This window comes from Anticarsia gemmatalis, chromosome 21 (assembly GCF_050436995.1).
Source record: "Anticarsia gemmatalis isolate Benzon Research Colony breed Stoneville strain chromosome 21, ilAntGemm2 primary, whole genome shotgun sequence".
NCBI lineage: Eukaryota > Metazoa > Arthropoda > Insecta > Lepidoptera > Erebidae > Anticarsia > Anticarsia gemmatalis.
In genome coordinates, this window is record NC_134765.1 from 10445996 (window position 1) to 10470282 (window position 24287).

General features: G+C 35.8%; 1 protein-coding gene across 7 annotated transcripts in view; it reads left to right on the forward strand.

Moving 5' to 3' along the window:
* The window catches only part of Sap47 (Synapse-associated protein 47kD), a 115377-nt gene that overhangs the window by 6305 nt on the left and 84785 nt on the right, over nt 1–24287 (forward strand). The window lies entirely within an intron of this gene.

The window sequence follows — 24287 nt, forward strand, 5'->3', positions numbered from 1 at the left end:
TAGACTAGAAGAATATTTGAGATCTCGAGGTGTTTTTGAAAGACTGTTTTAATGTTACTACAAATGTTTTTAGGAAACTTATTCCAGAAGTATTTTTATAAAGGTGTTCGGCGTTGGAAAAATAATGGATTTGTATAGATTCTTATACGTCGTTTGCCATTTTTTGAAGAATAGCAGGTACTTCGCGTTCTTTGATTCTTAAAAGTAAAACTTTAACGAACTAAGGTACGTATAGGTGCCAGTTTTTTCGTGATCCGTGCTATCCACTTAAGCAATCTACTTCTTATTATAACTCCAGTGTTTTTAAAATCTGATGGATCGATATAAAGAACAAAAAACGAGTTGTTACGCAACCTTCAGCCAAAAATATACTAACATCAAACAATTTCCTATATCGTACGCGAACATTCGATATGGTGTTTCACAGGGAGCGATAATGGGCCCCGGGTTGTTTGCCCAAGCCTTATGCGTCATTTCTGTGATCTTACAGATTATAGGCTCTCTCATGTACCAACTATGTTCATTAATGGGTTCATTCGAGGTTCACGTTCCACATTACATTTTATTATAGACCTTAGCGAAATTGTCGCTTTGGTGGTTATATTTTATTTGAATGGCTTACTTAATACAATTGTGGTTAGTTGGAAAGGTTTGTTTGTTGAGGACTTTATGTGTTACTATAAGTTGTCGTTAAGAGAAAATAGAGTATTGCTTATTTTCTCGAAAATTCGTGACTATTCTTAATTATTTTACTATCTTACTTTCTCAAAACAGCATAACTATAATACTGGCTTTAAATATTCCTTATTTTATGCCAAACAATCTCTGTAGCTAAAACTACCACAATGAGATAGCAAAACTAAATCCTTTACAACGCAAAACTAGGACGATGAAACCGACCTACTAAAGGAGTAATATAGACAGTCATCTTTCAATGAATAGACAAAATTAATAGCCTTTAAATCGAGTGTTCCTGGCACCGAAATCTTTTTTGTAACTATCTGTCTAAGACCAGACTATATCCAGACGCATTAGTCTGGTTATACAGGCTGCCAGACATGTCATTACCTTATTGGCAAGATGAAGCAATAAGCATGGAGTTTTTTGGCACATGGCACGCATTTTCTGAAGAAGGTTGATGAACTCTGGAGCTCCAAATGTCTGGTGATTTCAAGTTAGTCTTATACATATGAAAGTCTATAAGGTTCTTAGTGTTTCTTCTTTGAAACTTAACTTTATTGCTATCAATTATGACTGCAGTTGTTTCACTAGTATATGTAACTATAGATTCGTTTCGTACTGTATATTTCAATTTAGTTATTAAGGTTTCCGTTTGATAAAAGTAGACAGAAGATAATATTGATAAATTTTATTTCTCAATGTACTCGATCCATTACAACGTGCGAACTGCGTCATATCATTTTGATGGACTGACTTGATTTTGATTATGACGCTCATTTGTAATGGTCCGAATCTAGTGACTACATTATTGAGCTGAATTACTCAATCTATATTATCATATTCAAAAGGTACCTATAGTTTAATACATTTCTTTTTGACAATTGATTTCGGTATATTCCGTCTCTATTTACGAAATTCCCTTCAGCAATGAACAGCTATAGAATAAACGGGAGTTGTTGAAAGAATCCATTAATTAACGCGAGATAAGACGGAACTTATTATTGAAGACAACGGCTCCGGCCGACTGCGCAGAAAGATAAAAACTTTGGGATTAGTTCCACTCACAGATCGTGTTATCGATGTTAAATCATTTCTGCTTTATTGTCTAAATGAGATAAATAATTATGTTTGTTAATTAAGGAAGAACAAGAATATGATTCACTGTTTCTGAGAAACCGTTAGTGTTAGAAAATCACAAGAACTGAAAATGGTACAAAAAACAATTTTCTTAAAAATAATGAGAAAACTTGCATAAAAGTAGTATTGGATCTGTGAACTGAAATTTGGTAGATAAGAATAATTACGATTTATAAACTGGATTAACACGTAGGGTACCCCGGGATATAATTTAACTAGTTAGTTAGTTAATAGAGCTAGTTTAACATAATATATTCTTGACATATTTCAGTATCTAGTTGCATAAAGCTATTCAGTAGTATTCAGTATGCGCCATATTCACAAAGTTTTCAAACTGGTAGCATACAGGGAGCTAGTTTCAAGACATACTTCTGATTTATACGTGCTTTGTTGCGAGTTTGTAAAGTTTAATCTACTGGAAACAGCTAGAAGAAAATGCTAATTTCCTTACATAATGTGTAGTTGGAAACTACATTTAAAAGGACATTAGGTTTGGAAACGCGAAATTAAATGGACTGCGAGGAAACGAAATCTGGTACACTAGTTTCTAACAGTTTACCTTACGTTTGTGCCGATTCTTCGTTTCGGTAGCTTGTGCAATAGTGTATAGATTTTTGTAGCTAAAAAAGAAACAGATTTATTTAATTAAAAAAAATGTGTCGGTAATAAGTCTTTCTTTATCTGATTGATTGTATTACTGTGCTTTTGATATGAATAATTCAAATAGCATAACGCAAGAAGTTTAATAGAATTTAAACGTCCAATTTATAGTTGTACGTCCAGACGTATAAATCAAAAGCTAACTTTACGAGTAAAATGCATTCGAATGCCTTGCCAAAATCCAATCGAACGATTACCATAATAAATTTCCGGCAAACCCGAATCCATTTCTCATTGGACCACTTGACACTGTGCGACACAGTGTTTCGATTTGTCTTGAAGAAACTGACACGGTGTGTGGTTTTCAAAGTAGTTGGAAACACGAGTGTGTTGGCGTTTCGCCAGGTTTGGAAGAATTGGGGCGAGGCGTAATGCGGGTATGACGCAAGGGGGTGGTCGCGGGCCCTACCTATGTGACGCTTTGTCGCCAGACAAAGATGCAAGGACAAAGGGTTAGACTACTCTTGTTAAATATTCCAATGGGTTTTGTCACTTTTCTTTCTTTCTTTTGAGCATTTTATATGCGGCAACTTATTGACGATGTCGTTTGTGAATTGTTTAGTTGTGATTCTACGGTTAGCGTGAACAGCTTTTACATTTGTATGTAACCTTTACTTAAAGTTTCATGAATAAATACTTATGTAGGTATCATTGAAAGATATGTACTAAGTCCAATTTTTGAAGGAAATAAATGCTTTTAATTAATTGTATTGTAAATATCATAGCTTTAGGTTGTAATATAGCGTAGACTTTTATAGTTTGGTTAACTTCACTTCAGAATCAAAGACATCAATAACAAAAACCAAAATGAACATTGTCGAGAAAATACAGAATACTTCACACATAATAGCCTGTTTCAATATTTCGAACATAATATAAAACCACTTTTATCCACAAAACGCTTAAAGCCTATCCGACTATTGGTTTCATAAAACATTGTTATATTTTGATATTCAAATGGAGTTGGAATAAAATTGAACGGGAATACCTTTTACCTTTCACAAACACTTTTGCTTCAGGCAAACAATTGTTCGGATTATACACCAATGTGTACGCTTGTAAGGTTTTTGTGAATCTAGTGTTGAAAACATCGTTAAAACCGTTGTTATTCTTTTTATTTCCAGCTTTAAGGTATTGTGCTTTTGTTGTATATGTTTTTGGTAATATTTTTACCTTTTCTTAATACTGTTGGGGACTTTTCTTCGGTATAGAGACTAGTCATAGTCTTCGTTGAGTTTACGGACACTATAACGCATGAGATTTTCAGATTTCATATCGCTTCAAGTGTACATGGTTAGATGCCAAGAAGTTTTCACAATCATAGTACCTTATGTTATGTTATGTATGGATGTGAGTGAGGCAAGGGAAGTTTGTAAGGATCGTAGCAATGGTGTGGTTTGGTCTTTGCCTCCCACTATGGGAAGACGGCTGTATGCTCCATTGTTTTATGTTTTCGATTTTTTCTAAACTTTTGGTTTATGAAGCATTATTGTAATTTCTAGGAGACTTAATCATATAAAAAAATAATTTTATACAAAATCAGTTCATGTATTATTGAAAAGGGAAGATTTTAGACCTTATATAATGTAACTAATATTTTCTTATGAAGTGCTCTTCGTGTAGTGAAACAAGGTCGCCGCCGGTAATGGCGGAGTAATTGAGTTGATCAGGTATCCGAGTATCGAAGTGCTTCCGCTCTCAGCCAGATCCGTCCCACTAATATAATTGATGCTATATGTAGCTGATGTTTAAGGAGACGTATTTATATGGCATTTTGTCGAATATTTTCTAAAATTGGACTAGTTGTTCCTGAGATTAATTTCTTTTTCTTTTATTTAATCTTAAAATTGTTGTTTGTTACCACAGTAGTTGGTTTTCCAATTTCTTTTAGATTCTTTTCTATGGCAAATAGTCAGAGTCAGATCAATTGAATGGTTTGTATACTTTGTATGATACCTTTTATCCCGAGAAATGTTCCGCGGGTAGACACTAGTGTATTTCTAAAACTAACTAAACTAGCTAACCAGCAGTCTGATTCTACACCCGTGTAATTGTGTATCAAAAGATTGACACTTAAAATTTAGATAATTGAAGCATAATTTTGTACACTCGGTTATATCAAGCAACGATAGCTTGATATTTAAAATTTACGTAACAAATTAGTTCCTAAAAAGCACGCTAGGGGCGCTGATCAGAATTTCAAATAAAACTTATCTACAGCAACATTTATAATAGTCGATAGCGTGAGAAAATGGTTTCTATGATCGTTACCACAAGCTCTGACTATCACCAAAGAGTAGATATGAATGCACCACTGGCTCTCAAACTGTATCTCAAAGGAGAAATATATAAAACGTCACATTTACAACACAAAGGCCGGTATCGTTTGGCTAAGATGTCGCCGTTACGCAACTCCGCTTCAATTGTATGAAATATCTGGTTAGCGTCAGGACCCCTGGACCAATAGAGATATTTGACCAAAATTTACTACCTTTTTGCTACTATTTGATACCTAACTTCAAATATTTAGTACCTCAACTGATAGCGAAAAAACACGTAAAGAAAGTGGTCAGCCATTCTGCGGAGAGATCATATTTGAACTTTCAGAAGCGTTTTCTACTCATAAAGTTATGTAGGGTTCTATCTATCTATCCATCGTATGGTTAGTGGTCAACCTATTGTCAAAGTTGTTCAAGCCGCCCGAAAGGCCTTTGACATGGCTTAACGACTGTTAGCTTAATTGACAACAACCGGGACTGACTTTTTACGTGCCCTCCAAAGCACGGAGACGCTCAGTTTAAATACCACTATGCGGTCACCCATCTATGGAATGACTAGGCCATGGTTATCTTAACCCACAGATCGTTTACCGACCGGTGAGCACAACTGGCTACGGGCGCCTCTAATAAAAAATTAAGTTATAATTAGTTTGATGATAAGAAAGTCCGTTGCTTTGACAAACTTTGCCGTGATTTAATATTTCGAAGGTAGCTTTTAGCTTTTTATATAACCTATGACCTTCCGTGGTATATAAATGCTGTTATATATTCCCCTTAACCTTAATACGTCGATATCGGAAAATTTTTGTAGGACTTTCTGGAGCGTTCGTGATTTTTAGACCGTGGAACAATTCGAGTGTGAAGATCTTCTTGTGACGTAATATAATATTTATTTCAGGTTCGCAACTGAAATCAATATGAAACACTCCTTTCGAATACTCACTGTAGAACTAAAATTTGGTGGTAAGTCGGTTAAGAATGTGTGTTAAAGTTGGTCATTTTGAAGTCGGTTTGTTTTAAGTGGTCGTATTAATAAAATCAAGTTTATTCTCAATCTCGGATCTTGTGTTACTTTCTGTCGGATATTACAAATAATTGTTCCGAGGGAATCGAACCCACGACCTCCCACCGCAATGGTAGCGACGTGGCGACGTAAACCACTGCGCCACAAGCAGTCAAAGGCAGCCCTAAAGCCCTTACAAAGCTATCTGTATCCCTTTTACAATTACACTTGAAACGGTTATTACCCAGTTTTCAGTTTCTCTCCTAATATGAATGAAAGTCGATATATTTATCGGGTACTACCCTTGCGTATCTTTTACCCTTTTTGACCCTTGTCAGGGACCTCATATCGTTTTTATATGGACGTTTTTGGTTTGCCTGATATTACACCTGGGTACTGTCGGTATCCGGGTAAACTGTTAATGTTTTATTATTTACTGCGACCTTATATACTTGACTTATAGGGAAATAATGCTGATATTGTGCGTTAATTGAAAAAATATCGAAATTTTGAGAACATTAAGTATTTTGTTGAATGAGACTATCTGCTTCACCCAAAGTTTGGCCAGAACAGAATTCCCAAAATATACATTCAGAAATTTCAGAAAATAAATAAAAAAATAACAATCACCATCTCTGTTTTTCAGTTAGATCATTCTCCTTCGTGAAGAATTCAGGAACTTTTGGTACACAATATATTGTAAGTCAAAAAAATAGAACAAGTCCTTCACTAAGAATTAAGCTATGCTCCCCTTTTTCTGCATTCATACATCATGCAGTGTATAATCTCCGTAATACAAAATGCTTGTCATAAAAAAATCTGAAAGCTTTAGTAAAAGCTCCTGCCAAATATTGGTCTGAAAAATGCTGCTTTCCACTTTAGATAAAAGGTTGTAATCTTTAAAAAATCTGGAACATTTTTTAAGATATTATCTATGTTACGCATTGCGGCACCGAACTCCAAGTCGTGCCGTTAAAAGCAGATAGGTTTAGCTCATAAATCGTGTGCTATCCCGGGGGAAGTTTGTCCAAGTTGGGAAATATTCTTTTCAAAACTACTGCTTGACGTTTTTTTTATTAGTTTGAAGTTCTTTGCTATATTCTTTCTTGATAAATCTTTTGGACAGAAAACTAAGAGAATAGCGTTCCCATTACCATCGTATAAAGCAGGATTTCTCCCCTAACTGGCTCTTCAGACTTACATTGGTGCTCCACAGAATATGATGTTTCTTAATATTATTACGTGCACTAAAACTTGATTCTATGAACAGACTGACTTTATATTTCAATAAAAATGTCATGTACAATATGTCAAAATGTACCTAATAAAGTGAAAAATTTACTAGAGCGTTACATTTTGGGCAGGTTAATTCTCTGGAAAAAATGAGGAGAAACTCTCATGTTTATTCTATTATCTCTGGTGTTAGAGATCAGACTTCCTGATTACTGATCCTCTTTTCGCTGAATTCCTGAAATCGCTTTCAGAAACCTCCCGCAAATGTCTTATACTACATTAGACTTTAAAAATACTCTAGGTTCTATTTTATTTGTAGTCGAACTGTGACGGTTGCTTAATGATCGAAGTACTGGCGCATTGCAGGTGTACCGAAGATTTACGATGTGTATCCACTAGATCAATCCTTTATCTTAACGCTTCGGCTATCTAGCTACGATCAAGATAATAGCACCTTAAATGGAGCGTTGTGTAAACTTGTTTGGAGAAAGAATAATGTAGTTTTATATTCTAGTCTGTTTAAGCTACTTCGTTTACATGTTATGTTATTTTGGAAAGCTAAATATACTGATTTGCCGTGTGAACAAAATTATTATCGTATTCTAGTACATCGTTAATTATATTCATATTACATTCACTTATTTATTCGTTACTAATCGCTTTTTTATTTGACACGGTTGTGTCATTGATACAAAATTTGCGAGCTGCAATTTTGTACCTTGAATTGTCTTTTATTAGACTACCAGGAATTTCAACCGCTATCGGTAACCGATCTCTTAAAACTATTCAGCATTTTTTTGCTCCACAAAAAAGTATTAATTCAACTCACGTAGTTTATAACGTCGGTAAATTGACGCCGTCCATTGTGATTTCAATTTCAAGGTTTTTGGTTGAAATATTTTGTGATTCTCATATAAACCTGCTTGGTATAAGGCCCACTCTGTTCAGTTAACATAGTTATTGGGTGTCACCTCGGTGAGCTTGTGACCTCGCGCCACTTTGTAAGCACTATTGATTGGAACCTGGCTGTTTTAGCTTGTATTGCTAGTATTGTAAAGTGTTCATGAACACGGATTTGCTTTATACAACGTGTCCCAAAACTCAACGTCAAAACGAAAACCTAAGTAAGGCCGAGTGGTGTTGGCTCTCAAAAAATATTTAAAAAAAATCTATCTCATGTAGTTTCAAAATGACAACCATTTTTGTAAATTGCCACCCTCTGATGAGTTTACGTCTACTGTGGCTACAAATGACTTCTTTTCTAGTTCTTTTATTGTGTGGAATATTCCTAAGTAACGCTACTACAAATTTCAATTCATTATTTGCACACAACTTCATTGGAATTTCTGAAAATATCCCTTTTATGGCGAACTATGCCTCGAAAATATTTCATCACTCAACTTTGACAGTCTGTCCTGAAAAATAATTGTACAACGCTTGTTCGGCATGTACCCTTAAAAGTTGGCGCATTTAATGGGCTTTTGAAAATGGTATAACACTTACTAAACTATTTTATAGACGACGAGAAAATAATAAAAATCTGACGATAGTCGGTATTTAACTTACTATTAGTTCGTCATAAAACTTTCTCAAAATTATTCTAATGTCATCTAGGCATCTGTAAAGTGTTATTAAAGAGAACTAATGTTTAATAATTGATGATTAAGAAAAAGGTTCATGTACATAAACAATCCCAAAAATAATAATAGTCACTGACACCAAGACAGTAGCGTCACTATCCGTCTGACTCTTAATTTCTTCGTCGCCTTATGCGACTGCCGCACAAGAGGTCTCGAGATAGAATCCTGGGTCAGAGACTTTCTGTTAAAAAAATTCTCAGAGATTGCCCGTAGGGAGGAAGTTGAAGTTATGGACCTCCGTGCCTCGGAGAGTACGTATAGCCGTCGATCCTGCACCTGACCTCTCTCTGGTCGTGTCGGTTTAGTCGTCCCACCAGACTATGAGAGTGTACCTGTGTATTGTGCACACACTTGGCCACTATAAACAAAATCCTGCACAGTTGGCTGGTTTCAATAAAATTGGCCGCCGTATCCGAAATCGACCAAGACGACATCATCACAGAACGCTTAGATGACATTAGAATAATTTTGAGAAAGTTTTATGACGAACTAATAGTAAGTTAAATACCGACTATCGTCAGATTTTTATTATTTTCTCGTCGTCTATAAAATAGTTTAGTAAGTGTTATACCATTTTCAAAAGCCCATTAAATGCGCCAACTTTTAAGGGTACATGCCGAACAAGCGTTGTACAATTATTTTTCAGGACAGACTGTCAAAGTTGAGTGATGAAATATTTTCGAGGCATAGTTCGCCATAAAAGGGATATTTTCAGAAATTCCCATGAAGTTGTGTGCAAATAATGAATTGAAATTTGTAGTAGCGTTACTTAGGAATACTCCACACAATAAAAGAACTAGAAAAGAAGTCATTTGTAGCCACAGTAGACGTAAACTCATCAGAGGGTGGCAATTTACAAAAATGGTTGTCATTTTGAAACTACATGAGATAGATTTTTTTTAAATATTTTTTGAGAGCCAACACCACTCGGCCTTACTTAGGTTTTCGTTTTGACGTTGAGTTTTGGGACACGTTGTATAAGTGTACGTCATTATATGTAGAGTCTCTTTGGAAACAAAGCATTAATTACATTCACGACGGAGAATATGTTCCTTAAAATGTTTCATAAAACTGCTGAAAATTATGTTTTACAAGAATAATAATCACAAAAGCCAGACAGTATAATATTAATATTGACTATAACATCTTTTGTATCTTCAAAAGGTCAGCATCGTTAGCCCGTGAAAAGCTCTCCAGCTATTTATCATTTGATTTCACTACAAAGGGAAGCGAACTACAGTTCACCTCCGCCATTTGATGTTTAACCATTAAATTAAAATTTCCCTGGTCAATGAATATTTATTTAATTTTTCGAGCCATCTCGCGTCGCTGCATCGTTTTTGTTCTCTGGCCTTTATCATATTGAAACACGGGCTTTTAGCCGCGGGGGTCCCCGATTTAGCTTTCAACCTTGTTTTTAAATGGACTTTCGAGATTAAAGTTGGTAGGGGCACTTGTTCCGACCCAGATACATAATGGATGGTGAATGCTACCAATCGATTTTGGAGACAAAGTTGTTCGCTATTTTTGGTTGAATGGATCCAACATTGTGGAAACTGTTCGAGCTTGTTCGTTATTCTGGGAGGTTCAAATCGGTATGTATGTGAATTGTCTGGCCATTCAGTGATGCATGAAGCTATTTAAAGTTGGCTCCGAATTTCACGAGTCGATCATGATTTGAATTTCTGTTTGTATCTATTTTAGTGTACGTACTCTACCGACTTTATTATTTATTCAGGAATGGAGGTTTAGAATTGTATAACAAACCACCGGTTTCTGCGGTAAGTACATTTAGAGATAATTTATCTGTTTAATAGCGTTTAAACTCTTATAAAAATCAGTTTGAATAGATAAACAACCGCTAAATGTGCCTCAAAAACCGGGCATAGTCTTCTGTAGCTATATGCAGTTTGCTAACTTTGATATGATATTAAGACCATAAAATTGTATATGACTAGAATGTAACTTAGTAGGTGATATAAAAACCTATTTATCTATATCTTTTCTATCCTCAAGTTATTTATAGTGTTCTTTAACTAAACCAAATAAACGTCGTGATAATATTTACAACGAGTTAAAATTAACCCGACTATTACTTATGAATGTTTGATAAGCACTTAGTTAAATTGTCGTGGGACGTCGTGAGACATTACACGCGATTAACTAACAAGTATATTGCGACAACTTTGTACAGAGCCTTGGCATGCACAATTTGTTTGCAAGTATCTTGAGTCCACTACGCCGGCAAAGTGCGGATAGGGGACTTTGACCAAGAAATGTGCTAGGTTTCATTACGATATTTTTTATTCAACGTTAGAACAATTGATAATTATTTTAATACACACAATTTCGAAAACTCATTGGTGTGTTACAATTGATCTTGATTATAATTAGTAATTCTGTAAATATTGTTTCTGGCTTAGTTAACAACAGCCCCACGGATCGATCTCTGAGGTTAAGCCACGCTTGCCAAGATTGTTCTGTGGATAGGTGACCATCTTATACATATCGAGTTCCTCCATGTTTCGGAAGGCACGTTAAATTGTGGGTCCCGGCTGTCATTAAGCTCTTTGACAGTCGTTAACAGCAGTCAGAAGCTTGAAAGTCTGACAACTAGTCTTACCGAAGGGTATCGTGTTATAAGCCAGGTAACAAATAGGCAGTCGCCCCGTGTGAAACAGTGGTATCCAGCTGCATCCGGTGAGACTGGAAGCCGACTCCAATATAGTTTGCAACAAAGGCTAAGCTAATATATAATTCTGTAAATAAAGAACTGGCCGCCGACGGTTGATGTTATAAATTCTGAATGTTGTATATCTGTCGCCAGCCGCGAACCTCGCGTTCAGTGCTTTCTACTAACTTGTTAGACTATAAGTATATAAGTGTCTATGTATTACGTTAATGGGTACAATAGTTAGTAGGTGTAGGAGTTGTGTGGTGTTTGTATCAACTAAATGTGTGTTAATGAACCGAATAAAGCGTTACTTACTCTTTGAATTGTTTTGTATTATGGCAACACTCATGGAGATAGTCAACCAGTGTTGCCAATACTTCATTTTATTTTAAAATATTCAATTCATTACTTTATTTTTAGGTTAGTTAGTTTAAAGAACATATGTACACCCACATGAATACTTTCTTTATATTGTGAACAGGATGACCCGTTTACCATTTCACACAGCATCAAATTCCTATCAGATTACTCTGGAATGATGTTACTTGATGTATTTGAAAATCAATTTAGAAAATTATCTATCGCCTATATAATGTAGTACCTCGTGGTCAGTCAGATAAACTGCAAAGTGTAGTAACAGTTCCTATGTGCTTTTATCTCAAAAGCTGTTGGGGTGAGGGCTCTCGAATATCCACCAGCCACCCTAACATTCGAATAAAAAAAATCAACCACCACCCGCAATAAAACGAATATACGTCAAAACCAATAAACGGTAAAAATACCGTCCAATTTGAGCGTCAGGAAACTTTTTAAATAAAAGTCGTGACGGGAAATACATCGGTGTGGCGGTGTCTGAAGTAATTGCTTGCGTTGTATCGATCGAAATGATTGCGAGCTTCCGTTTGTCACGAGCAATTCTTCCTTTGATGGTTTGAGTGTGTTTGTATTTATTGAGGTTTGCTTTTCGTAGCCTGAGGGAGAGTAGTTGTCAATGTGGTATTTTATTTTTGTATACGGTGTTTTTGTTGGTCTTTTTGGTCTTGTACTGTCTACTAAAGGTTGATCGATTCTTGCTTCACGGAAAATAAGTTCGGCTGTATATTTCGGTTCTGTTAGATTAAAATTTTTGTTACATACTAAAATTACGGTTGTTTTACCTAAAAGTGTTGGCAGTGTTGAAATACACGTTTCGCCATCAACTAATAATAATAATCCCGTGTAATATGAAGGGGAGTCTTTTTCGTTTAGGATTATTTTAACGGTTTTTGTTAAATGACTGGTATCAAAAAGAGCATTTTTACAAATTTCATCAGCAATGTGCTTTTGTCGTTTCTTTTTGCTTCAAACTGTCAATTGTAATTATTAAAGTCATAGTGTTATAGATAATTACTGTTAAAACTGTAACGTGTGTGTGGTCTCTGTAAAATAAAACCTTGTTAAGGGGTTGCAAATGGGTTTGTTCAACTCTTTACCAGTGCGTGACGTGAGAGTTAATCGTTTTAACTCAGTTTGTTTTATGCCCGCGGCTAAATTGTGCCGAGTACGGGATTAAATTCAACATGGACGCCAATTGAGGGTTCAGCATCGAGCCTTGAAATAACACATCGGATATTTGTAACTAACTTTTTGCTTCGATCAATTGACTGTGTGTTTGCGCTGTCTATTTTCGGAATTGCGGGAAGTGCGTATTTTGCGGTTTATCTCTGTTTTCGATAAGTTTTGAATAATTTTAAAGTTGTGGCGTTGGAGTTATATTAAAATGTAGAGTTTCTTGTTAACAGAGGTAGTCGATTACAAAGATTTTCCCTTAGAATGAGTTCCCTTGTCCATCGCTGGTCAGTTACGGATTGAGGAATTTGTACCTTAGTTTTGCTATACACATATTCGGTTCGGCATTAAGCTTAGCCGGGCGGCAAAACCGAATATGCGTAGATGGACCCGATCGGCACAAGTCGAACAAGTGAGTCGAGTCGGTTTTGTTGTCCGACAAATACTGTTGAACCAAATATGTGTGTAGCAAGCGATATCAAATATTTTTTTAAACTATAATCATGTATTAAAAATACTTAAGTACCTTGTACTTCTTTAAACACTTATCCTCTTATTCATAAAAATATACGAAGTTATGAAACGCTTATAAAGAGTTTTGTTTCTTTCACTCCTGAGCGAAATGAAAAAGAGAAAACATATTTTAGGAGAGTTTTAACTAAAATAGGTTTATAGTGTGTTTATGAATAAGAGGGTTGGATTTCCCAATACCCATGTCAAATCACCCCATAATGAGTCCCCATGGGAACGGAACGATGGTACATTCGTGTCAAAGTACGTCTCATGTCACATACATATAAATATAATATGAGGTCGTACCATTGCGGTGACCTACATACGTAACGTGTGATCCATTCGCTCTTTGTGATTTTAAACGTTTTATTGGTAGACTAGCTGACCCGCGCAACTTCGCTTGCGTCACATTAGAGAATGGGCGAAATTTTTCATCGCTTTTGTAACATTTTTCGTTGCTACTCCGCTTCTGATGGCCGAAACGTGATGTTATATAGCCTATAGCCTTCCTCGATAAACGGACTTTCTAACAGTGAAAGATTTTTTTAAGTAGTATTTTTCGGACCAGTAGTTCCTGAGATTAGCGCGTTCAAACAAACAAACAGTCAAACAAACAAACAAACTCTTCAGTTTTATAATATTAGTATAGATTAAAAATATGATGATGATGACAATTTCAAATACTTGTAAAAAATTTATTAAATAAAGGATATTTGGATTTGAAAAATGTATTATTATCAAAGCATATTGTAGGGCGGTTACTGGTTGGTAAACGATCAGTTGGTAAAGCAACCTTGGCGCGGTCAGTCCATAGATGGATGATCGCTCCATAGTATATTCTATAGAGTATAGGCATTTCATTGTGTAAATGTATACTGTTGAGATAACCTTTCTCCTACGCAAAAAGTTTTGGGTTTATACCTCACCTCTGACTTTAAGGCTGTGTTTAGAGTTAGCTCAGATTACGCTCAGTTTAACATAATTTAGCCTATGGGCTATGATCTATCATGAGCCATTTTCAAAGCTCAATAATATTGTATAATTTTCGTATCGATTGTTTTAACCCGTGTCTGTCCCACTGCTGGGCAAGGGTCTCCTCCCAAACATGCGAGGATTAGGCCTTGCGAACTTATGACACTCGGCTATCACTGCACATTAGGCACCTAATTTCTTCTTTAAATTTGACTAAATACGTCTCTCACTGCTGGATAAAGCCATTAGACTTAGAATTTCTTATCGAAAATTTCACCTTTTGAATGCCTTAATGCTATGGTCAATAATTAATTTCGCATATAAGATCTCTTAATAGTTAGTCGTAGGAAATAGCTCTTCTCTCCAGACTATTATGTTTATTGCCCAATATCTTCTGAATAACAAAAATAAGTGGCACGACCTTTTCGTTGTGAAATAACCGTCGCAGAGGTAATATCCCGTGGGAGCTGTGAACAATCGGATCACTCCTACGCGCTCCCACGCAACGTACGTTACGTATTATGTTACAATATGATTATATACAAGCTTTCCTTTTAATAAAACACTGTAATCTGTTAACTGCCTCCGTGGTCTAGGCGATGGAGTATACGGGCGCTGATCGAGAAATCTCAGATTCTGATCACGAAGTCTGGGGTTGGATCCCTGGGTCCGATCAAGTGCCATTAGTCCTTTCTAATTTACTTTAGAATATTTCTCAATAGTAGCCCGAAGTTTGGTTTACGACAATAGGCTGGCCCCTATTACATGTTACTAAAATTGAAAATGGCGAGACCTGGATATATTTTATTATATACCTCTCTGTCTACAGCTTCAGGTTAAACACGTGTGATGTTGTGTATATTTATGTACTTTGTAAGCCCCGGTAACTTTCTTGACAGGGGCAGCGTATGTCAGAAAATTTGCCGAGTTTTTCTGACAGGAAGAGTTGCCACGCATTTTGCCATTGTGATGGACTAAAGGCTTAACTCGCTCATTCCGAGAGATGTAAATGTTTAATTATTATTATCTATACTAATATAATAAAGCTGAAGAGTTTGTTTATTTGTTTGATTGTTTGTTTGTTTGTTTGTTTGAACGCGCTAATCTCAGGAAGTACTGGTCCGATTCGAAAAATTATTTCAGTGTTAGATAGCCCATTTATCGAGGAACGCTATAGGCTATAGCATCACGCTACGGTCACTAGGAGCGGAGTAGCAACGAAAAATGTTACAAAAACGGGGAAAATTTTGACCCATTCTCTTAGGTGACGCAAGCGAAGTTGCGCGGGTCAGCTAGTACCTAATAATGTTATTTATTTATTTATTACTATCTTACACTAACAGTATCTACTACACGAGTAAGTTCATAATAAAATATATAAAGAACATTGTAATAACAAAATAATAACAAGCGTAATAATAAATTATGAATAGCGCTAGGGGTTGCGATTTAATGAAGGAAAAGCACACTGGCTGTTAGGAGTGTCATGAAATAAATCAAGCAAAAAAAAAATTCCAAATTCGTTATCGTTAAAAATTTCCTTCATTAATCAGTTTTAATTATGTGTTAATATTTGACTGCCTATCATCAATTTATTTGTTTCCAAAGTAATTATGAAATAATAACTGCCTCTATTTTTAGAATAGGTACATAGATCAATCAGCGTTGTATTACCTGTCTAAAAATAGAAATTCCTAGAATCAGAATTTATTGGTTAACGGGAAAAATATATATTTTCCATTTTCTTTGATCGAAAGTCAATAATTACATTTACTGTTCTCAAAATTTACGATCAAGCGTAAAAGACCAATCGTTTTTTCATTAATAAAAACAAAAAATAAATTGGAAACCAATATGGCTTCCAATACAAAGGAGAAATTATAACAAACAATTTGTTGAAACAATCAAATTGAAATATTATCGGGTTCTCAATTTCTTTGACATTTTATTTTCCTTCTTATATAGCCGGCGACTTCGCCCGAGTTAAAAAAGTCACAGGGTAGAAAGTATCATGTGTAATATCTTATTGTAAACTAAACAGATAAGAGATAAATAGAGAAATGTAAAATAAATAGGTATAAAATTTCGCTTGGTAATGTTGACGTGATTGAAGTAAAGGATATACAACAAACATCCACTTTCGTATTTCCAATATTAGTACAGATTAATAGCTAAAACATCACCAAACGGCCACCCATCTACATCCCAGCCGCGCTGAAGTTAGCTTACCTTACGTAAACCTTCACTGTTAGCTTCAATATCTCATCAAGTACGCTTAAAACAAGATTGTAAGGAATTTCTAGGAACATTTTTAATATGCCGTTTTGCCATTACAGCCTGTACCCGTGGGAGTGTATTTTCAGCTCAAAGGGCATAAAGTATGAGGGCGGCAGGTCTAGTGCCTTTTTAATTGAATGTGTCTTTAGAGAATAGTGAATAGTTGTAGGGTTTTGTTTTATGATAATTTGCAGTTACACGATGGTATAATGGTGTACTGAGCGTAAACATTCGTAATAGTTCCGACTAATACCTTTAGGTCTATTTTTTAGGTCTCAGTTGGACTAACGTTATTTTTTAAAAAGCAATTTAAACGCCCTTAAGTTGCCTTCGTGATAAAGACAACCATCCTTGCATTAACGTAATTTATTACGTAAAGAAAGATATAACCGTTACCGACGTTTACAAAATACAGCCTAGAAAAACCTTGCCATATATTTTAATAACGTCTAGTAAAAGCAATATTTCAATCTGTTGATTCTCACAAAGTCCCACGTTGGGCGCCAACGCCTTGAATCCTGAATCTATACCTACGCTACTTTCATTTCAATGCCTCAGCTAAACGGCTTAACGGCTTAGCCGCCGAGCGTCGCCACTAATACATTTTATTATTAAACCGGACAGACAAAGCGTTGCTCAAGCCCAGATGTGGCTCGTACATCCAGACAGCCTCTCTAGAACATTCCATGTCACAACTGACTTATATAAATCGTAAAACTTGGGTTAAAACTGTTTAGTTCGGAGAAATATGAGACGTGTCTTATTATTTATGTAGAATACGATGCCTTCGGTGTGTGATAAATATTACTTAAGTTTATCGACTTGGAAGTATCATGAATATAGTAATACAGGCAACTGACAAGCATGTAAGATGAGGATGAAGGCAGAATAAATATTTTGATATTCTAGAGTAAAAATAGAATTACTGTTATTTTTACTTTTTTATGTCCTCAGGCCTCTATTTTTCCAAGAATATAAGGTATTCCTTGTCTTTATAAAATTTTCTAGTAATTCAGTACACGTTGAAGGTTTTCTGTGGAAATTGGAAACATTACTGTGAAATAACGTGGAAGTATGTAGCGTATTCGACCTCGTTTACGATTCTTTGTATCAATTTGTTAGTTGTAGTGCGAATAACTGTATATTTTTTATTAATAACATCACGCTGGCTATACCCTAGGCCGTAGACAGGCAAGGTGCGTATGGAAAACCCGTGTTACCCATGTAATAGGGAGCAAGTCTTTTGGCATATAGCGGGCACGTTACAGTACTCTGGGCTACAGTTAAGAATATAAATTAGAAAAACCCTTGCCCAACCTCCTCCCTTGTCCAACGACTGCCTCCGTGGCGCAGTGGTTTAGGTCGCCATGCCGATACCACTGCAACGGGAGGTCGTGGGTTCGATTCCCACACGGGACAATTATTTGTGCGATCCACAAATAATTGTTTCGGGTCTGGTTGTGCTTTGTGTCCGTTGTTTGTTCCCCGCGACACAAGAGCAATTCTTAGTGCGGGAGTTGTCTTCTTAAAAAAAAAAAAAAATCTGGGAATCAAATTTGTCGTGACCAGCAGTCCAACTGCCTAGACCTCAGAGGCAGCCAATTATCTCTAGGAATTTTCTTTTCTTCGAATGAGGCGCCAGTGGCCAGTTGCGCTCACCGGTCGGTAGACGATCTGTGGGTTACGCAAACTTAGGACCGCATAGTGGTATTTGAACAGGGCGTCTCTGTGCTTCGGAGGGCACGTAAAAAGTCGGTCCCGGTTGTTGTCAATTAAGATAACAGTCGTTAAGTCAAAGGCCTTTGGGCGGCTTGAACAACTCTGTCACTAGGTTGACCACTAACCATACGATAAGAAGAATCTCGTGGAACGATAGACTTAGGTTCTTTTTTTGGTGAAATAAAATATGTTTCAATGATATGGAAGAGATAGTATGTTTATGTTTTGCGATGGTTGTGCAGTCAGTTGAATGAAAGGGGTGCTAAATTGCTGTAAGGAAAATGCACGCGTAAATTACGTGTATGTTATATTTTGCGGTAAATTCTATCAATTTAATGGCTTGATTAAACCTATGGAACGGTATGTGGCCTTTGATTGATGAAAAAACGTCGGATAAAGTTATTTTAGATGTAAAACTATTTTTATACAGTAATTAATATTGGTATTTTAAACATGATATGTATAATTGAAGCATTGAAACGTGTGACAATTTTCCGCTCTGTAACATACATATGTACATACATACATAAAATTACGCCTTCTACCCATAGGGGTAGACAGAGAGCAGAGAACACGACTTGGTACGATCCTCACAAGCTTTCTTAGCTTCATTCACATCCATACATCTTGTCCACTCTTTTATTCATATCACAAGTACCACATACAGTTTTATAACAAAAATTCGTATAAATGAGTCCCAAAATTGATTTCGTCACTCCCGAACCGGCAGTTATCCTCACAAAATGCTCTCATAAGGGAGGGCGAACTAACTTAGTCAATTACCACCCCCCTCTGTCGGCGGCAGGAATAAATATCGTTACATCGGACTCCAGAGGGGTCGCGTTAAACTGTCCGTAAGTCGCCAACCAATGGACAGACTGCTACCAAAAAGCTACGTCATATGCGAAGGTTTTTATCGTCATCAGTTGTAATTTTTTTTAACTTCCGCACTTAGATTTGCTCTTGTGTCTCGGGAACTTTTTACAAACATACAAACAACGGACACAAAGTACAACCAGACCCGAAACAATTATTTGTGGATCGCACAAATAGTTGTCCCGTGTGGGTTCGACCCACGACCTCCAGTTGCAATGGTAGCGGCGTGGTGACCTAAACCACTGCGCCACGGAGGCATAATTGATATGAATGTTACTGACTTGTAGGAGCAACTGCTTAGATTATTCCCTACATAAAATCATGTTTTCTTCTCTAACAAAAGAACGCCATTTGCTATGATGCTTACAAACTTCCCTAGTTTTATTAACATCAATTTATTAAAGTTTAAAGTCCCTCTGATAAAGTCTCTCCATTCGTGGTGAACACTAAAACTACTGAGCGGATTTTAGAGTTTGGACTTTACACTCCTTTAAAAGGTTCTTTATGTAAGACCCGCGCAACTTCGCTTGCGTCACATAAGAAAGAATGGGTCAAAATTTTCTCCGTTTTTGTAACATTTTTAGTTGCTACTCCGCTCCTATTTGTCGTAGCATGATGAAATATAGCCTATAGCCTTCCTCGATAAATGGACTATCTAGCACTGAAAGAATTTTTCAAATCGGACCAGTAGTTCCTGAGATAAGCGCGCTCAAACAAACAAACAAACTCTTCAGCTTTATAATATTAGTATAGATTTCCCATGAACTAACGCTTTTAATTTTAAAAGGTTAACCTTGCCCAATAGTGGGCTACAGTAATGAGGTAATCTAATTACGATAGTTGACTTATTTTAAGATAATTCAAGGTTTTTCCTCAAATATACTATATATATCCGCTTAGCCTTTGTTCCAAACTATGTTGGAGTCGGCTTTCAGTCTCACCGGATGCAGCTGGATACCAGTGTTTTACATGGAGCGACTGCCTATCTGACCTCCACAACCCAATTACTTGGGTATTAACACGATACCCTTCGGTAAGACTGGTTGTCAGACTTTCAAGCTTCTGACTACTGTTAACGACTGTCAAAGATCTTCGAAAATGACAGCCGGGACCTACAATTTAACGTGCCTTCCGAAACACGGAGGAACTCGATATGTATAAGATGGTCACCCATCCACGGAACAACCTCGGCAAGCGTAGCTTAACCTCAGAGATCGATCCGTGCGGCTGTTGTAAACTAAGCCACGAGCTCCTCCCTAAGCCACGAGCTCCTCCTACTAAGTAATAAAAATACGAAATTATAACGTATCTGTATAGTATATTTTTATAAGTGTTATAAACTTGTTTGTCTCCGACTGTCCAATTATGTTTTCTTTCAACATTATTTACGTACTTTATCAGGACGATAATTTCCTTGTCTTTGCCTCGGGGTGTGTTTTGTTTCGTAAATTATCGCTGACACCTTTATTCAGGGATGTTTGTGACTTTTATTTGATTATATTGCTCTTTGTTATAGTGTCAGATGTAAATCAAGTTTTATTAGGCAACTCTGAGTGGAAAAAATAACTTGACAGCCATAGTCCTGACTTAGACGTTTACTATGACTGATATGTTTCTATAGTTTGACGTCGTATTGTACGTATTGATCAGCACTTATTATACAAAGTTAAAAAAAAATTTTTTTTTTAAAAGACAACTTCCGCACTATGAATTGCTCTTGTGTCTCAGGGACTTTAACAAACATACAAACAATGGACACAAAGCACAACCAGACCCGAAACAATAATTTGTGGATCGCACATATAATTGTCCCGTATACACGGTACGTGTATGTTGTGTACACGGTAAACAGAATCATCACCTGCTATAATCCTTCAACTTAATACAAAGCCTTGTTTTCTAGGAAAAAAAAAGTTTATTTGCTGACGGAGGTATACAAAATTTAGACTATCAAAGACCCGTAGGCCTATGCAGATGATAGCCTGTTTGATACTACTAGGGTATCGCTTCTGTAAATACACAGAATGATTAATTAAACAAGATGAATTGTCCTTACTACTACGAATAGTCAGAATGTCTTATACACATAAAAACAAGAGTATTTTCAGTAAAAACCCGGAATTTGTAAAAAAAGACACGACAGATCCCATTTTCCCCACTTGAGATATCAAGGGAGAAATACTCGTAAAGTAAATATATGTGAAAATACAGGGTTGTTTTTAATGTGAGAGAATTCCTTCCCCAGTTCGTTGACCTTTTGTTTTGTCACTGAACTTGGTATGTGGACCTTTCGGGAACATGTTTATTAGTCTGACAAATAAACTTCCTTGCTACTTTTGTTGTGAGATATCTTCTTTATAACTCTGTTGAGTGCTTCTGTGCCTTCATGAAAATGTTGCTGTGGATTTTTTGTCTGAGTTGCGTAGTGATGATTTAGATTAAATTACGGTTTATAGTCTTTTGATTTAATAGAAGGCCTGTTTAGTAGTCTATACATAACTAAGAATATAGGACAAAAGCTAAAGTACCTACTTAAAGTTAAAGTAATGGAATAAAATGACCGCGTGTGAGCTAAACTAAGACTAAAAACTGTGACTAAAGCCGTAATTATTTTCTAGTTTTGACCTGGAAAAGGTATCTTTGCCTATAATTGGGGGCGTCTTGGGGGCGTAAAGGGTGTAAAGTAATATTACTAAAGCTGAATCGTTTTGAACTTGTTGTTTTTGTGGTGGGTAGAAAGAAAGAAAGTCCTTGTAAGGTTTCACAGCTACGATTTGAACGAGTTCTATGTTACTTCCAATTTATTTGATCAGTGATGATGCATGTTTAATTAACATTATGAGCTACTAAAAAGGATTAACTGCCTTCTAACTACATCTACTAAAATGATTGATTACTACTCGTATATTCTTCACCGTGAATAAATCGGATCTGACCTTTTCACTAGCAATAAAACAGAGACGGCCCGTAAAATCCGGCTTTTATAACCGAATAATCAGTTTCCACACTGAAGAGCATTAAAAACGATACAAAAACTCTTTATCGAGTTATAAAACTTTTGATAAATTATCCTTAAGATATTTCAAAGAGTTAATTGTTAACTTAGCCGACTTATAAACGCTTGAGACGAATTTTAATGTTTTATCCCAAGATTATACTTGGAACACCTTTCGTCGAAATAATAATATGATGAAATTATTCCGTGTTGTAATTAATTTATGTGTGTTGAAGAAGAGATTTTGTTAAAATTACACGTGTAAGTAATTGATTTTGGAGTGTTGTGATGTTACGGATTAACTTGTACGCGCAATTTTGCGGTAAAATTACTTGTAAAATACTTACACGTTTCTCTGCTATCTTTAAGACATGTCTTTACTTATAGTATAAAGTAATATTTAGTTAAAAGGATTTTGGGAAGAGAAAAGATTTTGGTCACTTGCCAAAAGTTTTTCTACTCAATTTCTGTAATCATAATTTAAGCCTCCCCTAAGTTGCAATATCTACAAAGGTGATATTTCGACTTCTTCACACGACATTACATTTCATCTCAACTATTGTGAATTTAAACTAACTATAATAAGACTAGCTGACCCGCGCAACTTCGCTTGCGTCACATAAGAGAATCATAATTTTCCCCGTTTTCGTAACATTTTTCACTGGTACTCTGCTCCTATTGGTTGTAGCGTGATGATATATAGCCTATAGCCTTCCTCGATAGATGGGCTACCTAACACTGAAAGAATTTTTCAAATCGGACCAGTAGTTCCCGAGATTAGCGCGTTCAAACAAACAAACAAACAAATTAGTATAGATTGTCGTTATAAAGCTTTTATTAAAACAATTTTATCACAACAGAATAAAATAGTTTAGGTATTTCTCATATCCATATTTCATTCAATATCCTTCGAGACAATCCAATCTGAACATTACGTATTTCAAATGTAAAACAGAAAAAGCTATTTGTATATCCATCGTAAAGTTTTATTAATAAAAGTTAACTCCTCAGAGGTTGCAAGTTAAAAGTGAGATTTTCTCGTGAATATAGAGGGGATTTTCAACTGTTTTCTGAACAAATCTATACTAATATTATAAAGCTGAAGAGTTTGTTTGTTTGTTTGTTTGTTTGTTTGAACGCGCTAATCTCAGGAACTACTGGTCCGATTTGAAAAATTCTTTCAGTGTTAGATAGTCCATTTATCGAGGAAGGTTATAGGCTATATATCATCACGCTACTACCAATAGGAGCAGAGTGCCAGTGAAAAATGTTACGAAAACGGGGAAAGTTTTTAACACTTATGTAACGCAAGCGAAGTTGCGCGGGTCAGCTAGTATTAGCATATAAATGTTGTAGTTTTGTCGGGCTATTGTTGGTTTATCTAAGTCGGTTCTAGCTCAAATGTTTGTGGTTCCTTTGTATAGAATTCTATTTTGAGCTGTGAATGAAGGTATTAGGCTAGTATTAGTTTAGATATTTTATTTGCTTAGTGGTTGAATAGATGGGTGACCGTTTAGTTGAACTGGGCGTATCCGTGCTTCGAAGGGCACGTAAATAGTCGGTCCCGGTTGTTGTCAATCAAGATAATAACAGTCGTTAAGCCACGTCAAAGGTCTTCAGGCGGCTTGAACAATTTTGACACTAGGTTGACCACTAACCATACGATAAGAAGAAGAGCTCTGATATTCACATTATTTATCTTACTATATGATAGTAACCAAAATAAGTTAAGTAGATTAATGATTTAGCATGAATAAGGCATAATAATATAAAGATAAAACTTTTATGTTTACAATACGTGTTCCAAAAGAGAATAGAAAAAAGTTGCCTTGAGACTACGTAATGGATGTGTAACAAAGCGTGTCTAATATAAAAAGGAAAATGTTGGCCGTTCGCAATTCATATAGAAATATGGATGGAATTCGATTCATTAGACAATAATGTAATTTGCTTTATATTTACGATCTTATTGATACTCTTACATAAGTAAAGAAGTCGAATATAGCTAACTTGCTATAGTATATTTTAAATACTTTATCAACTAAATTGTAGTAGATTTCATAATTAATTATACGTTACT